Consider the following 19,250-nt stretch of genomic DNA (forward strand, 5'->3'; position numbering starts at 1 on the left):
AATTTTTTTGTAATCTATATATTTATTTATTCATTTATTTTTTTGACAGAGACAGTGAGAGAGTCAGGGAGAGGGAGAGATAGGGATAGACAGAGAGGAAGGAAGAGAGATGAGAAGCTTCACTTCTTCATTGTGGCACCTTAGTTGTTCATTGATGTAATCTCTTTAAATATACATTATACATGCTATGGCTAAATAAAATTAAAAGGATATATTTTATATAATGTACACATTTCTAATCACATCGCCGAAGACAAACAGGGTGAGTTGCATACTGTGCATATGTGAATGTTTATGTGTGTATCAGCCCAGAAATTGCCCATACATATTTGATATAAAGTATATACATATACATGTCTTCTTTACAGAAATGAAAGGTTATTATATTCATCTTCATCTATGTCTTGCTATTTTCACTTATAGTATGATTTATTCCATATCAGCAATATATAGCCTTATTCCACTCCTGCTATCTTATTACAATAAAGTTCAATTATAGTCCTGAGTTTGGATGCTTCATAATTAATTTATTGTCTTCCTAATGAAGTTTTTCTTTTTGCTTTCCTAACTGCCTCAGACAAAACAAATTAAATAATAATGTAATAGTGGCATTCTGACTTAAAGAAAGTTCTACAATTTTACCATTAAGTATGCTGATTTTTTTTATTTATATCCACATATACAGTCACCATGATAAGGAAGTTTCTGTCCATTCATCTGGTTCTATTCCACTGGTATTTTTGGTAGTTGTTCTATTTATACTTTTGTTTGTTTAATTTCATTTGGGTATATGAGTTTTTAGCAATATAGCTAATAAATTTTACGAAATACCTTATCTAAAATGATACAATATGCAGATGTTGTGTTATAAATTTATATGCCTGAAACCTACATAATTTTATTAGTTAATGTCACCCTAATAAATTCAGTTAAAAATAAAATGAAAACATCTCCCTTGCTTAAAATAAAAAATATAATTATGCAATTATAGAGGTGATCTTTATTCTTTTATGAATTATCATTATGATTTATATTTATATACTGCCTAATATTCAAATATTCTTTTATTATTAAATTCATTGGAATGACATAGGTTAGTAGCATCATATTGGTTTCAACTGTACATTTCTATGACATATGATCTGTATATTGCATTGTGTACCCACCATTCAAATTCTCCTATCGAAGTACATACAGGCCTGACACAACTTAACTTCCAAGATCAGACAAGATCAGGTGCATTCAGGGTGGCATGGCCATAGATTCCAAAGTCAAATCATCTGTCACCACATATTTGGTCCCTTTACTTTTTACTACCTACCCCCTCTTCCTGATACCACCATACTATTGTCTATGTCTGTGAGTTTCAATTTTACATCCCACATATGAGTAAAATCACGTTTCTTGGCTTTTTCTGAGTGACTTATTTCACTTACCATAATATTCTCAAGGTCCATTCATATTGTCATGAATGGCAGTATTTCATCTTTTCTTATAGCTAAGTAGTATTCTATAATATACCTATATGTAACACATTTTCTTTATCCAATCCTTTATGGAAGGGCATCTAGTTGTCTCCAGATCTTGGCCACCAGTAATAATGCTGCAATAAACATGGGGTGCATATATCTTTACAAATGAATGTTTTCAAGTTTTTCATGTAGATATTCAGAAAAAGATTGCTGGTTAATACGGTAACTCCATTCTTCATTTTTGTGAGGAACTGCCATGCTATTTTCCATAATGGTTTTACCAGATTCTATTCCTTCTGCAGTGAATAATGGTTCCTTTTTCTTCACAACGTTTCCAACACTTGTCATTACCTGTCTTTCTGGTAATAGCAATTCTAAAAGATGTGAGGTGATATCTCATTGTAGTTTTGATTTGCATTGCCCTAATACAAGTCAAGTTGAGCACCTTTTCATATATTGATTGGCTATCTGTATGTCTTCTTGGGAGAGGTGTTTCTTCAGTTCCTCCGCCCATTTTTTAATTGGACTATTTGTTTGGTGTTGAGTTCTTTGAGTTTTTTATATATTTTCAGTATTACCCCTTGTTGAAGCTATTGTTTGCAACTATCTTCTCCCATTGGGTTGGCTGCTTTTTTCTTTTGCTACCCGTTTCTTTGCTGTACAAACTCTTTTTAGTTTGATATGGTCTCATTTATTTATTTTTGCCTTCATCTCTCTTGCCTCTGGGGTCAAATTAATATAATGTTCTTTAAGATAAAGGTTCTTAAGTCTAGTACCTATGTTTTCTTCTATGTAATTTATTGTTTCAGATCTTATATTTAAGTCTTTGATTTATTTTGAATTAACTTCTGTACATGGAGATAAACTGTAGTCTTTTATCATTCTTTTGCATGGGGCTTTCCAATTTTCCCTATGCCATTTACAGATGAGGTGCTCTTTTCTTGATTGGGTGTTTTTGGTTTATTGGAAAAAATTATTTCCCATATACATACAGTTTTATTTCTGAGCTCACAATTCTGTTTCATTGGTCTGTGTGTCTGGTTTTCTGCCAGGACCATGCTGTTTTGATTATCATGACTCTGTAGTATAATTTAAAGTCAGGATGTGTGATACCTCCAGCTTCACTCTTTTTTCTGATGACTTCTTTAGGTATTCAAGTGACTCCATACAAATCTGATGATGTATTTGTTCTACTTATTTAAAATTAACATTGAGATTTTGATGGTGATTGTTTTAAATCTGTACATTGTTTTGGGAAATATGGACATTTTAATCATATTGATTCTTCCAATCCATAAACATAAAATATCTTTGCATTTCATCATTCAAGAATTCTTTTTTGCCTGACCAGGCAGTGGCGCAGTGGGTGGAGTGTCGAACTGGGATGCAGAAGACCCAGGTTCAAGACCCCAAGGTCACCAGCTTGAGCGTGGACTCACCTGGTTTGAGCAAAGCTCACCAGCTTGAACCCAAGGTCACTAGTTCGAGCAAGGGGTCACTCGGTCTGCTGAAGGCCCACGGTCAAGGCACATATGAGAAAGCAATAAATGAACAACTAAGGTGTCGCAACGAAAAACTGATGATTGATACTTCTCATCTTTCTCTGTTCCTGTCTATCCCTATCTATCCCTCTCTCTGACTCTCTCTCTCTGTCTCTGTAAAATATATATATATATATATATATTCTTTTTATTTAATTGATTGGTTTTATAGAGATGGGGGGGGCATTCATTTGTTTTTCCACTTAGTTGTACATTCATTGTTTGCTTTCCATAAGTGCCCTGACCATGGATCAAACCCACAACCTTGATATTTTGGAAAGGTGTTCTAGTCAACTGAACTAATGAGCTAGGGCCCAGTGATTTTGTCATTTCAAATATACCCCTGTTTGTTAATAAAAAATGAACTTTAAAGTATTTCCTTGTTCTCTTTACCGGAGTCTTTCAAATGGTTTTAAAACTGTATAAGTTTGAGAGTGTGTTAATATCAAGTTATACAATTATCTAGGTTGGTGAATTTATCAAGATAGAAGATAGAAGGGGGCTTTTCAATAAGCTATTCAATTTTTTCTATGCCAATTAGTCTATTTAAAAATATTTTATTTATTGATTTTTTAGAGAGAGGGGGAGATAGAGAGAGAGAGAGAGAGAGAGCGAGAGAGAGAAGGGGGAGGAGCAGGAAGCATCAACTCCCATATGTGCCTTGACCAGGCAAGCCCAAGGTTTCGAACCGGCAACCTCAGTGTTTCAGGTTGACGCTTTACCCCACTGCGCCACCACATGTCAGGCCAATTAGTCTATTTAGAATTTATATAACTTCACAGCTCTGCACCCTATCCTGAAATACATCCTTAAATGTTCTAATAATAAAATTGATTTTCCTGTGTGATGACCAAAGTAAAACAAAAACTTCACTAAATTATTTCCCAATATAAATTCCACTAATGGTGATCTTCCCAAGGTGGTTGGAATGAAATACTGACTACCAACATACTTGGTTTTTCATATTCTAGTCTTTGTCTACTCTTCTAGTCATAGCTTTCACCAGTCCAATTCAGACAGTCCGTCATAAGGAAATACCTGTAAATTCCAGAGCTATAACATTGGCCAGGACCTTGTGGATTTACATTATCATTTCCTGAAGCCTGTAATTCAGGCCAAATATAACCATATCCTGGACACTTAAGAGCTCAGTCTGGTTTTACTCCTCCTCATTACTTTTCTTAGCATTCTTCAAAGATTTTTATCAAGCCATTATCAACTGTCATAATTATTTATTTGTATTTCTGTCTCCTTCCCTTATACTTCTAAGGAATTATGACAATTAATACTTTTTTGGGCTATCTTTAGTACCTTGCCTGTGGGATTATAGAGTAGAATAATGAGTGTAGAATGTAAAAGTTCAGTTTATAAACACAAAAGAACCTTAACGTTATTACTACTAAAATGAGGATTGCTATCACATTGAAAAAAATATTATATAATTTTTTCTTATTTTATTCCACAAGTTTATCTTCAACTTCTAATATTATTCAATATAATAATAACCTTATATAAAACCTTTGGAAAATACCATGTCTTCAGCTCAAAAATAAAAACAAACAAACAAACAAACAAAAACAACACATAAAACCCTGCTAACCAAGTGAAGCAAAAACAAAGCTAAGGTCACTGATGTCTAAAATACAATCATGCATTGCTGAATGACAGGGACACTTTCTGAGAAATACATTGCCAGGCAATTCTGTCATGGTGTGAACATAATAGAGTGGACTTACACAGACATAGATAGTACAGCCTACTACACACCTACACTGTATGGCATATAGCCTATTGGTCCCAGGCAACAAACCTGTACAATATGTTACTGTACTGAATACCATAGGCAATTGTAACACATAGTAAATATTAGTGTCTAAACATGTCTAAATATAAAAAAGGTACAGTAAAAATACATTGTAAAAGTTAAAAATGGTGCACTTGTACAGGGCAGTTAACATAAATGGAACCTGCTGAACTGTATGTAATTTGCTCTGGGTGAGTCAGTAAACAGTGAATAATTGGGAAGTCCTAGGACATTACTATATATCAATATTTCTGTAGACTTTATAAGCACTGTATACTTAGGCTACACTAAATTTATTTAAAATTTTTATTTCATAAATAACAAAATATCTTAGATTACTGTAGCTTTTACTATATAAACTAAATTATTTTAACACTTGTAATAATACAACTTAAAATATAAACACATTAAATGTGTATTTTTTTCTTAATATCCTTATTCTATAAGCTTTCTTCTCATGTTAATTTTCATTTTCTTTTTACTTTTAAAATTTTTGTTAAAACTAATTTAAAAAAAACCCTGGCTGGATAACTCGGTTGGTTAGAGCATCGTCCCAAAGTACAGAGGTTGTCAGTTTGATCCCCGGTCAGGGCACATATAGGAGCAGATCTATGTTCCTCTCTCTCTCTCTCTCTCTCTCTCTCTCTCTCTTTCTCTCTCCTCTCTTCTCTCTCTCCCTTCTTCTCTCACTAAAATAAATCAATAAAAAAGAAACTAAGACACAAACACACACATTAGCTTAGGCTTACGCAGGGTCAGGATCATCAATATCACTGTCTTTCACCTCCACATCTTGTTGCACCAGCAGGTTTTCAGGGGCATAACACACATAAAATTATCATCTCCTATAATAATAATTTCTTCTTCTGGAATACCTTCTGAAGGATTGGCCTGCCTCATACTTTTTTGAGGAGATCTCACCCTTTTTAGAAATATGTCCATTTTGATTTGCACTCTTTTTTTTTTTTTTTTAGATTTACTTGTAAGCAGATAATGTACCGTGAACATTCCTGCCTATTAATGAAGACCTTCTGGTGTTGGGGGTTTATGTTTTCAAACTTTTTAAAAAAGTAAACGCTTCTGCTAAACTTTTTACTGTGAATTGTCACAGTGGTTCTTATTTTTATTCCCCTGCAGTTTCCTTTTTCTCTTGACTCTTCAGCTACACATTCCTGTTCCAGTTCCAACACCTTTTTATTCATCCTCAGTAAACACCTCTAGGAGCTTCTCATGTTATCCTCATCCATAGCCAGGTTAAAGTGTTTTGCCATCTCAAACTGCCTTGTTGATTTTTTGCAAACTTCTCATCCTCGTCAACTGCTTTGAAGTCATGAACAAATTCTTAAGTCTCTTCTTTCAGATGCCATTCATACACTCCTTCATGACATCTCCCTTGGCCCACCCAAGGTTATTAATGGTGTCATTGATGCAGAACTGCAACAGTGTCTTCCTGAGTTGCAGCAATATCCCAGGCAAAGATCCTTCTCAAGTAGTTAGCTTAAATGATGCTATAACTTCCAGATCCATTGGTTGTAAACAAAGGTTGTGTTTGGAGACAGAAACAACACTTTGATACTGAGATGAAGATCATCAGTAAAAGGACGATGTCTACAAGCAGTATTAAAATTAAGCAAAATCTTGAAATGTATGTTATTCTTCAAATAGTACTTTAGCATAGCAATTCAAGGAGCAAGAGGGTCATCCTTAACATTTTATTAGTCCTGTAGTATAGTGAGGAAGGTGGGCTTATTGATATGCTTGATGGCCCTGAGGTTCTCAGTACACCAGATCACAAAAGGATTCAAGTTGTAGCCTACATTTCTCCAAGTAAGATTGTTATCCTGACTTGTACTTCTATGGCTGAAAGTCCATTGAGGCACCTGTTTCCAGAATGAGGAGATTTGGAAATATCCATATTAAATATTTTCTCTGGGAAGAAATGATGCAATCAAGGCTGTAATTCTCATAACATGACACACTATTTTACAACAAACTATTTTTTATTAGGAAAGTACAAAAGTACACACTAAAGTAACCATAAAAGTATAGTATAGTAAATATATACAACTAGTAATATGATCATTTATTATCATTAGCAAATATTTTGTACTGTACATAGTTGTATGTGCTATACTTTTACACAGCTGACAGTGCAGTAGATTAGTTTATACCAGCATCACCACAAACATGTAATGAAGGCACTGCACTATGATGTAACAGCACACAATGCTACAACTTCAGTAGATGATAGGAACTTTTCATTTCCATTATAATCTTACCAGACCATTGTCATATATGCAGCCTGTTCTTCACATAAACATTGTTATGAGGTGCATGCCTATATAGAAATTTCAACCACATCCTCCTAGTAATCCCCTGTCAACTGAAAAAGAGAGGAAAGGGACTCTGCATTTTATATGTGAAGAAAATAAATGTAAATAACTAAAACACTTAAAATCACATTGTAAAACAAATTAGAATTTTATACTTTTGGCTTTCAGTATTAAGTAACATAAATGAAAGTCACTATCCACTTTGTAATTTTCTTATTGAGAATTAGCTATTATCTCTCATTTAAAAAGGTATTGATTCAAATATTGCAATCTTAAATCTAAGATACTGAGAGGTAACTTGAATGTATACCAGAAAAATGGAATAGCATAGCTCACATTTCAGTCTCTGTGTTACTTAAAACTGAGGAAATTATGTCTGAGAGATCAAAGAAAGGAAATGCCTATTTTAACTATCAAAGCCCTTCAAGGAAAGGAAATAGAATTTGGACTCAAGGAAATAAAGGTGCCACTTTAAGAAAAGGAGGTTTTATTCTTTCTTAGCAATTGGATTTACTCAGTGAAATGATATAGTAAAAATGATTTTTTAACATACTGTCAGTGACCTATGCTCTGCATGTAAGAAATTTTCATTTCTCATTTGATGCAATTTATTTTCTAAGTTAGCCTTAGGTCTTCTGTATCTTCAACAGTTCAGCTAGCTATATTTTGATGATATATAATACCATCCATTTCTTCAATATCAATCATACATATATCTTTAAACCCAGTTGCTACATTTCTCTCCTTTAATTTCTCATCTGTCTATAAAATATTGAAAGGAAGGGAGAAAAGAAAAAAGAAAAGGAGGCAGGAGTTTTATTTATTCAATAATTGGAAATAATTTACACCAGTATCCAAAAAGTCTAGAAAATCCATGTAACTATTGTTTCTTTAGGCCAAATACAATAGAACTTGTAAAATACTGAAGACATTCAAATAATTTTCTGTCTTTTCTTAGTAGTAACTTCCTATTCTTCTTTTGGGTAGTGTTGAATGCATATGTATGTGAAAACAGATTGTGAAGGTATAATCATTTATGTTAGGGGAACACAAATGAAGTTAGGGGACCATGAAGAAGTTTGTCTTACAAATATTCCACCCAGCATGTTTCTCCACAAAAGTTTAAACTTTTCAGTCATACCTGTGATAGGGGAACTCAAGAGTTAAAATTTAGCTTTAATAATAAATAATAAAATTAGTGATTAATGCAACTAAAAAGCTTTGTTCCAGGAGCTGGATAATTGAATGGGCCTATGACTTTATGAGGTTACTAGCAATTCACCATTGTTCACCAGCCCCAGGAGATCCACAAACAAAATGGTATCTAAGTACAGATGATCCAAGGATGGAATGCCCACTGACAAGAATACAGATAAAGAATATCTGGTCAACAGATGAAAAAAAGAGAAGAATCTCTGGACTGCAACTTTTATCTAATTAACTTTTTCCTAAATTTCCCTTTTTCCCCCTTATAAAATAGGTTGGCTGAGATGAGGTATTAAGACTATTTTGGGGGGTACAGAACCCCCATCTTCTCAGATTGCTGGCCATCTGAATAAAGGGCCCTAAAGATTGAATCTTTGTCTTATTTATTTGACTGAGTGGTGACAAGCAGTATGAATGCAGATTTTTTCCAGTTTCACGGGGACCTTATGTCTTTCTCACTATGACAATCAGATCATCTGCATTTTATTTTATTTAAGTAAGAGGAGGGTAGATAGAGAGAGAGATTCACACATTCACCCTAGCCAGCATTCACCTGGCAACCCATTTGGGGCCAATGCTCTGATCATCTTGGTCCATGCTCACAACCAAGTTATTTTGAGCACCTGAGGTAAAGGCTTCACAGAGCCATCCCTAGTATCTGGGGCCAATGCACTGGAATCAATGAAGCCATGGCTGCAGCAGCTTGAGAGAGAGAAAGAGAGAGAGAGAGAGAGAGAGAGAGAGAGAAAGGGGAGGGGTGGAGAAGCAGATGGTCACCTGTGTGTCCTAACCAGGAATCCAGTCCAGGACCTCCACATGTTGAATGGATGCTCTACCACTGAGCTAACTAGCCAGGGCCTCATTTGAATTATTTACTTTGAAAGGAGCAAACTCAGTTAGGTCTACCAGCATTTTCTTTTGGTTGTTGAACTCAACCAAATTCAATCAATCCCATAATCCTTCATTTACATAAAAAGAGTCAGATGTTACATGTAATGATGCATGTAGCCCGAGGTTTTACATGCCCTGCCTTTCTTTCTTCTCTTCTGAGTATACTTCAGACTACAACATGAATCTGAATTTCCTGCTTACAACTTCTGACACTCAAATAAATGCATTTTTTTCTCTTTTAGTTTAAGCCTCTTTCTTGGTTTACATATAATACTGATGTGTATTGTTTAGGATAGTAAAAAAATGCATGGGATACTTTAACTCCTATCATGCATTAATCCTGTTATTGTAGTTTAAAGTAGTACTTAACTATGAATATGTTTATAGGGTTAAATTTTCTCTTACAGAGTTCAAAATTCTAATCTCAGGGGGAAATAAAAGGTCATTCTGATGTTTCATATACCATCTGTAAAATAGAAAATTAGTACAACTTGGCTTTATTGCAACAATCATAAAAATAAAAATTTCTAGAAATTATATAGCCCATTTAAAATTCAGTTGCGAGAACAGATTTTCTAGTTATTTCTCTTCTTTCATTAATAAATTCTCTGTACAGCAAAAATAATTTGAAAATGAATAGTTTTAATCTATTTCTCTATTTTGAGCTTAATAATTTTATCTAATGTTGAGGATCACATAAATTGCCAATGAAAATAACCCTTATTCTTCATTTTTGTTTGGAGTAGATATGGATGGCACCAGAAAATGAAACTGTGATTGTAAAAGAAACGAATACAGGTCATTCCTTTCTTGCTATTATACTAACACAATTATTGTGTATCACATAATATATAGTTTTATACGCACATTATAGAAAAAGCTTAGCCTATAGTTCATTCGCCATTATAAACATACTGTACCAGGAAAACTTGGATGACAGGTAATTCACAAATACAATATCCTATACTAATTGAACTAGGATGGAATAGAAAAACAGTCATCAGAAGTGATTTCACATGCTGATAACTTTCTGAATTGAAAATAGTATCTTCTCTCTGGGGGTAGGAAAGGATATATTGTGCAGTCTTAAACCAACAAGACCTGTATTTCTCCATATCTCATGAGAAAGAAGGATCTAAGAGTACAGCTTTACAGTATAAAGTAAAAATACCTAGGAAAAAAGGGGTAATTGGAAATGAAAAAGGCTACAATGGCAAGGACAAATAGAATTCCATGCCCTGTTTAAATGATAACTTCTGCTTTTCTACTTCAACTTATTTATACATACCTTAATTTTGCCAGATTCCCTTATCATCTGCCTCCCAAATTTCCCCCCTAAAGAAATGTTTCATGATAAGTCTTTTGCATAAATCCAAAAGATACTCTATGGATATTAGTTAATAATGTTGACACTGAATTCCCTTATTACATTCAGGGCACATTGTGCTAAGAAGAAACTAAAAAAAAGAGTATCAAGGAGGATGACTTTAATACTTTATATATTTTGCAAAATTAAAAGCAACCTTTTTGTAAAGAGACAGCAAATACAGATGAATAGAATTTCTAATTATATTCCCTTATCCTTGATCAAGACTATTTTCTGATGAAAATGGCAAGTGACTCTTTTCTTCTTTCATGCTTTTGAAAAATGCCAAAGAACTATTCTAATTTTCTGTATAACATTAAAAAGATGAAATCTGGAAGTTTTGTTTCACTTAATAAAAGAATAGAAGAAATTGTATTTTGTAGATATTTTAGTCTGTAAGCAACTTGCATTTTCAACCACAACATGCAATGCAATTTGCTATTTTAAAAACAAAACTAGATTCAATAAAAGTGAAATGTGCTATTTATAGCATATTATTATGATACCAAATATCCCATTTTTAAGAGATAATCTATTTGAATTAAAATTCCCTAAGATTATGACAAATTTGCTTAATATTGCACATCTGGTGGCTATACCTAGATTTATCAACTCCTCAATTAAAATATGGATTCAATAGAATCACTCAAACAGAACCTTCCTATGACAAATATAGGAAACAAAAGGAGTACAATTCTATAATATATTCATATATTAAAGTATTCAAATGTTACTTTACTTCTAAAATATAATGTATAATTACATTAAGTATCGGTAATGAGATACAAGTGAGAATTATCTAATCATTGAATGATTTATACTGTGTGAAGTGGCTTATTACAGAGAGCTATTTGATATGATCTTTGATATATATCCTGCTCACCAAAATTAGGGGATATTTCAAAATGAATATGAAGCGTTAAAATATCCCCAAATGTAGTAAGGAACAAGACATATTATAACTTAGTTTACTAAATAGGTGGACTAAAGTCAAAGCATTGGAGAAATTTTGGATATTAGGAAGAGAAGTAACAGAAATAAGCAGTGAGTTCTACATATTATTGGTTATAGACATAGTTCACCTACTAGAACTGCAAAAATTGGATATATGCTACTAAATACAAAAGTTGCTTATGGGTGATAAAGAAACAATTCTATTTCCTGTCATCATGACACTTACAGCCAATAAGAAACAAATATTAAGTAATTATTCTATAAATAAATAAATGACATACATGTAAAAATTTTACTAATAAAGAAATGTACATGTTAATATAATTTTTTTTTTTTCTTTTTTTTTTTGCATTTTTCTGAAGCTGGAAACAGGGAGAGACAGTCAGACAGACTCCCGCATGCGCCCGACCGGAATCCACCCGGCACGCCCACCAGGGGCGACGCTCTGCCCACCAGGGGGCGATGCTCTGCCCATCCTAGGCGTCGCCATGTTGCGACCAGAGCCACTCTAGCGCCTGGGGCAGAGGCAAAGGAGCCATCCCCAGCGCCCGGGCCATCTTTGCTCCAGTGGAGCCTTGGCTGCGGGAGGGGAAGAGAGAGACAGAGAGGAAGGCACGGCGGAGGGGTGGAGAAGCAAATGGTCGCTTCTCCTGTGTGCCCTGGCCGGGAATCGAACCCGGGTCCTCCGCACGCTAGGCCGACGCTCTACTGCTGAGCCAACCGGCCAGGGCAATATAAAATATTTTAAGCAGAAGGTTTAATTTAGGTTATTCAAAGACTTTCTGTGGCAGAGAAGTGACATCAGAGAAATGGCACCATGAGAAGCACGACCAACAAATCTCCCCAAAATTTCAACAAGTTCATTAACCAGAGACAGAAAAATCTATGCTTGGAGCGTCTGGGAGTCCCACATACTGAAAACAAAGTGCTATCAACAAGACCACCCTCAGATGCAATTAAGAAAAAGGAAATTGAATATCATGGATACAAAAGATAAAGAAGTAGCACAGATAGATGTGGAAAAATCTATAGAGAAAAAACTTAATATATTGGAAACCTTGGAGCTAAATGACAGAGAACTTAAAATAGAAATCCTAAAAATACTCAGAGATATACAAGAAAACACAGAAAGGCAATTTGGGGAGCTCAGAAAATAACACAATGAACACAAAGAATATATTACCAAGAAAATTGAAATTATAAAAACAAATCAAACAGAGATGAAAAACTCAATTCATGAACTGAAAAATGAGGTAACAAGCTTAGCTAATAGAACAAGCCAGATAGAAGATAGGATTAGTGACATAGAAAATAAGCAAATTCAGGCACAACAGAGAGAAGAAGAGAGAGTCTCAAAAATTTTAAAAAATGAGAAAGCCCTACAGGAATTGTCTGACTCCATAAAAAAATAACATAAGAATAATAGGTATATCAGAGAAAGAAGAGAGAGAAAATGGAATGGAGAATATATTCAAACAAATAATAGATGAGAACTTCCCAAGCCTGTGGAAAGAACTAAAGCCTCAAATTCAAGAAGCAATACAGAACACTGAGTTTTCTTAAACACAACAAACCTACTCCATGGCACATCATAATGAAATTGGCACAAACCAACGACAAAGAAAAAAATATCAAGGCAGCCAGGGAAAAGAAGAATACAACATATAAAGGAAGGCCCATTAGATTATCATCAGATTTCTCAGCAGAAACTCTACAAGCTAGAAGAAAGTGGACTCCAATATTTAAAATCCTGAAAGAGAAGAACTTTCAGCCAAGAATACTATACCCATCAAAGCTATCCTTCAAATATAAAGGAGAAATAAAAACATTCACAAATACAGAAAAGATAAGGAAATTTATCATCAGAAAATCACCACTCCAGGAAATACCAAAGGGGGTTTTCCAAACAGATACAAAGAACAAAACAAAACAAAACCACAAGTAAAAGCTCCACCAAGAACACAATAAAACCAAATTTAAATTGTGACAACAAAAACAAAAAAAAGGGGAGAAGACGGAGATTAACAGTAGCAAAAGAAAATGGAGCGCAGAAACACTCATAAGATAGGGTACTACAATAAATATGGTAGGTACCCTTTTCATTATTTAATGGTAACCACCATTGAAAAAACCAATACAGAAGCACATGACTTAAAAAGGTAGCAAAAGAGGAAAGATGTATGGAATACAAACAAACAAAAACAAATGCTAGAAAAACAAAAGAGAAGAATCAAACAAGATACAAAACTAACAGAAAGCAATTTATAGAATGGCGATAGGGAACCCACAAGTGTCAATAATTACACTAAATGTAAATGGATTAAATTCACCAATAAAAATACACAGAGTAGCAGAATGGATTAAAAAAGAAAATCCAACTGTATGCTGCCTATAAGAAACACATCTAAGCAACAAGGATAAAAACAAATTCAAAGTGAAAGGCTGGAAAACAATACTCCAAGCAAATAACATCCAAAAAAAGCAGGTGTAGCAATACTTATATCTAATAATGCTGACTACAAGACAGCAAAAGTACTCTGAGACAAAAATTGTCATTTCATAATGATTAAGGGGACACTGAATCAAGAAGAAATAACAATCCTTAACCTATATGCACCAAACCAAGGAGCACCAAAATATATAAGACAGTTACTTATTGACCTTAAAACAAAAACTGACAAAAATACAATCATACTTGGAGACATCAATACACCGCTGACGGCTCTAGATCGGTCATCCAAACAGAAAGTCAATAAAGATATATTGGCCTTAAACAAAACACTAGAGCACCTGGATATGATAGACATCTACAGGACACTTCATCCCAAAGGGAGAGAGTATACATTTTTCTCTCGTGTACATAAAACATTCTCAAGAATTGACCATATGTTGGGCCACAAAAATAACATCAGCAAATTCAGAAAAATTGAAATTGTACCAAGCATATTTTCTGATCATAAAGCCTTGAAACTAGAATTCCTCTGCAAAAAAGAGGGAAAGAAACACACAAAAATGTGGAAACCAAACAACAACCTTTTAAAAAATGAATGAGTCAAAGAAGAAATAAGCGCAGAGGTCAAAATATATATACAGACAAATGAAAATGACAATATGACATATCAGAATCTCTGGGATGCAGCAAAAGCAGTAATAAGAGGGAAGTACATATCACTTCAGGCTTATATGAACAAACAAGAGAGAGCCCAAGTAAATCACTTAACTTCACACCTTAAGGAACTAGAAAAAGAGAACAAAGACAACCCAAAACCTGCTGAAGAAAAAAAATAATAAAAATCAGAGCAGAAATAAATGAAATAGAGTACACAAAAACTATAGAAAAAAATTAATAAAACAAGGAGCTGGTTCTTCGAAAACATCAACAAAATTGACAAATCCATGGCAAGACTCACCAAGGAAAAAAGAGAAAGGACTCATAAACAAAATCCAAAATGAAAGAAGAGAAATCACCACAGACATCATAGATATACAAAGAATTATTGTAGAATACTACAAAAAACTATATGCCATCAAATTCAACAATCTAGAAGAAATGGATATTTCCTAGAACAATACAACCTTCCTAGACTGAGTCATGAAGAAGCAGAAAGCCTAGACAGACCAATTAGCAGGGAGGAAATAGAAAAAACTATTAAAAACCTCCCCAAAAATAAAAGTCCAGGCCCAGACAGTTATACTAGTGAATTCTATCAAACATTCAAAGAAAACTTGGTTTCTATTCTACTCAAAGTCTTCCAAAAAATTGAAGAAGAAGCAATACTTCCAAACACATTTTATGAGGCCAACATAACCCTCATACCGAAACCTGGCAAGGACGGCACAAAAAAAGAAAACTACAGACCAATATCTCTAATGAATACAGATGCTAAAATATTAAACAAAATACTGGCAAACCGAATACAACAACATATTAAAAAAATAATACATCATGATCAAGTGGGATTCATCCCAGAATCTCAAGGATGGTTCACATATATAAAATGGTTAACATAATACACCATATCAACAAAACAAAGAACAAAAACCACATGATCTTATCAATAGATGCAGAAAAGTCATTTGATAAAATACAACACAACTTTATGTTTAAGACACTTAACAAAATGAGTACAGAAGGAAAATATCTCAACATGATAAAGGCCATATATGAAAACCATCATCCAACATCATATTAAATGGCATAAAACTGAGGACTTTTCTCCTTAAATCAGGAATAAGACAGGGTTGTCCACTCTCTCCACTCTTATTTAACGTGGTGCTAGAAGTTCTGGCCAGGGCAATCAGACCAGACAAAAGAAATAAATAAAAGGTATCCATATCAGAAAAGAAGAAGTAAAGGTATCACTTTTTGCAGATGATGTGATCCTATACATCAAAAAACACAAAGACTCCACAAAAAGATTACTAGAAACAATAAACCAATACAGTAAGGTCGCAGGATACAAAATTAATATACAAAAGTCCATAGCCTTTCTATATGCCAACAATGAAACATTAGAAAACGAACTCAAAAAATAATAATCCCCTTCACGATTGCAACAACAACAAAAAAATACCTAGGAATAAACATAAAAAAGAATGTAAGGACCTATATAATAAAAACTACAAAGCATTGTTAAGGGAAATCGAAAAAGATACAGTGAGATGGGAGAATATTCCTTGTTCTTGGATAGGAAGAATAAATATAACCAACATGGCCATATTACCCAAAGCAATTTATAAATTTAATGCAATTCCCATCAAAATTCCGATGACATTTTTTAAAGAAATGGAACAAAAAATCATCAGATTTATATGGAACTATAAAAACTCCCAATTGCCAAAGCAATCCTAAGGAAAAAGAATGAAGCTGGGGACATTACAATACCTGACTTCAAACTATTTTATAGGGCCACAACAATCAAAACAGCATGGTATTGGCAGAAAAATAGACACTCAGACCAATGGAACAGAATAGAAAGTCCAGAAATAAAACCACATATATATGGTCAAATAATTTTCGATAAAGGGGCCAACCACATACAAAGGAGAAAAGAATGCCTCTTCAACAAATGGTGCTGGGAAAACTGGAAAGCCACATGCAAAAGAATGAAACTTGACTACAGCTTGTCCCCTTGTACTAAAATTAATTCAAAATGGATCAAAGACCTAAATATAAGACCTGAAACAATAAAGTACATAGAAGAAGACATAGGTACTAAACTCATGGACCTTGGTTTTAAAGAGCATTTTATGAATTTGACTCCAAAGTCAAGAGAAATGAAGGCAAAGATAAATAAATGGGACTACATCAGACTAAGAAGTTTTTGCTCAGCAAGAGAAACTGATAACAAAATAAACAGAAAGCCAACTAAATGGGAAATGATATTTTCAAACAACTGCTCAGATAAGGGCCTAATATCCAAAATATACAAAGAACTCATAAAACTCAACAACAAACAAACAAATAATCCAATAAAAAAATGGGAAGAGGACTTGAACAGACATTTCTCCCAGGAAGAAATACAAATGGCCAACAGATATATGAAAACATGCTCATCTTCATTAGTTATTAGAGAAATGCAAATCAAAACTACAATGAGATACCACCTCACACCTGTTAGATTAGCTATTATCAACAAGACAGGTAATAGCAAATGTTAGAGAGGCTGTGTAGACAAAGGAATCCTCATTTACTGTTGGTGGGAATGTAAAGTAGTACAACCATTATGGAAGAAAGTATGGTGGTTCCTCAAAAAACTGAAAATAGAACTACCTTATGACCCAGCAATCCCTCTACTGCAGACGTTCTCACCTGTGCATCGTGACCCCGGTGGAGGTCGAACGACCAAAACACAGGGGTCGCCTAAAGCCATCAGAAAATACATATTATTATACAATACATTTTTAAATAAAATACGTATTTCATGACCAACAGGTTGAGAACCGCTGCTCTACTGGGTATATACCCCCAAAACTCAGAAACATTGATATGTAAAGACACATGCAGCCCCATGTTCATTGCAGCATTGTTCACAGTGGCCAAGACATGGAAACAACCAAAAAGCCCTTCAATAGAAGACTGGATAAAGAAGATGTGGCACATATACACTATGGAATACTACTCAGCCATAAGAAATGATGACATCGGATCATTTACAACAAAATGGTTGGATCTTGATAACATTATATGGAGTGAAATAAGTAAATCAGAAAAAAACAAGAACTACATGATTCCATACACTGGTGGGACATAAAAACGAGACTAAGAGACATGGACAAGAGTGTGGTGGTTACGGGGTGGGAGGGAGGTGGAAGAGGGGAGGGAGGGGAAGGGGGAGGGGGAGGGGCACAAAGAAAACTAGAAGGAAGGTGATGGAGGACAATCTCACTTTGGGTGATGGGTATGTAACATAATTGAATGACAAGATAACCTGGACATGTTTTCTTTGAATATATGTACCCTGATTTATTGATGTCATCCCATCAACATTAATAAAAATTTATTTATATATATAAAAAAAGACTTTCTGTGGCAGTGACAATTAAGCTGATATCCAAAAGATAAGCAGGATTTAGACACATGAGTGGCCAAAAACAGAAAATAATTTTTTTTTAAGATACGACAAATGTGATGCTTCTCAGGAGTTAAAAGAGGACCGTGTGGCTGAAGCAGTTTGAGAAAGCTGAAGTGTGGTACAAAGTGAGGAAGGAAAGAGAAGCACCCACCACATCTGAGAGGTGGTCTAGGCCACTGGAAGGTGTTCAAGTTGATTTTCATGGAAATATCACATTGTATTTACAATTAGACAATTTTGTTATTTAATTTCTCTGATTGTTAAACAAACCCACCTAGAGATCAAATACCCTAGCTTTGTACAGGGGGTCCTTGGGTTACGACAGTTTCAATATATAATGTTTCGAGTTTACAATGCTCACTCCTGTGAAAACTTGAAAAATTGAGATGTGACTGTTTCGGCTTACTCATTTTTTGTCATTTTTTCTGTTACTACAGTACAGTGTACAGTACAGCATATTTATGTCCTTTTCCTTTTTCTGTGGCTTAGTTGTGTTTATGTTCTATATTATGATTTTACAACTGTTTTAGGATAGGTGTGTGACTTAGGCTAGGGTGTGTTTCGACTTACACCATAATTCAGGTTACGTCACTGCTGTAGAAATGGAACTGTGTTGTAACCCAAGGAACCCTTGTCTTAAAATCTTTGAACTTTTAATATATAAAATAACAGACTTGTATTACTAATCTGATGATAAACAAGAAAAAACACACAAACACTGATTGTGGTATACAGATATATTGCTTATACAGATATATAAAATTGTTTAAAGTGTTTATAGAAAAGATTGGGTAAGACTTTCCAGAAAAACTTCTTCAAATTAGAAATCAAAGCGGTAGCAATAAAGTTTCTCTGATAAAATAACACTCCTAGTTTCATGGGAGAGAATTAGAAATGAAAATAGATTGTAACATCAACAATATACATAACTCAAAATGCACTCCCTTATTTTGGCAAAATGTATACTGAACCTCATTCTAATGCCACATGAACTTCATATAAAAATAAAATTTTCTAAAATTCTATATTATAGTACTTCTCAGATTTAATTTGATTCTATCTAAAACTAAAACATGAACCATCTAAAGTAGTAATTCCAGTGACAGCA

Source organism: Saccopteryx leptura, chromosome 1 (genome assembly GCF_036850995.1).
Source record: "Saccopteryx leptura isolate mSacLep1 chromosome 1, mSacLep1_pri_phased_curated, whole genome shotgun sequence".
Classification (NCBI taxonomy): Eukaryota; Metazoa; Chordata; class Mammalia; order Chiroptera; family Emballonuridae; genus Saccopteryx; species Saccopteryx leptura.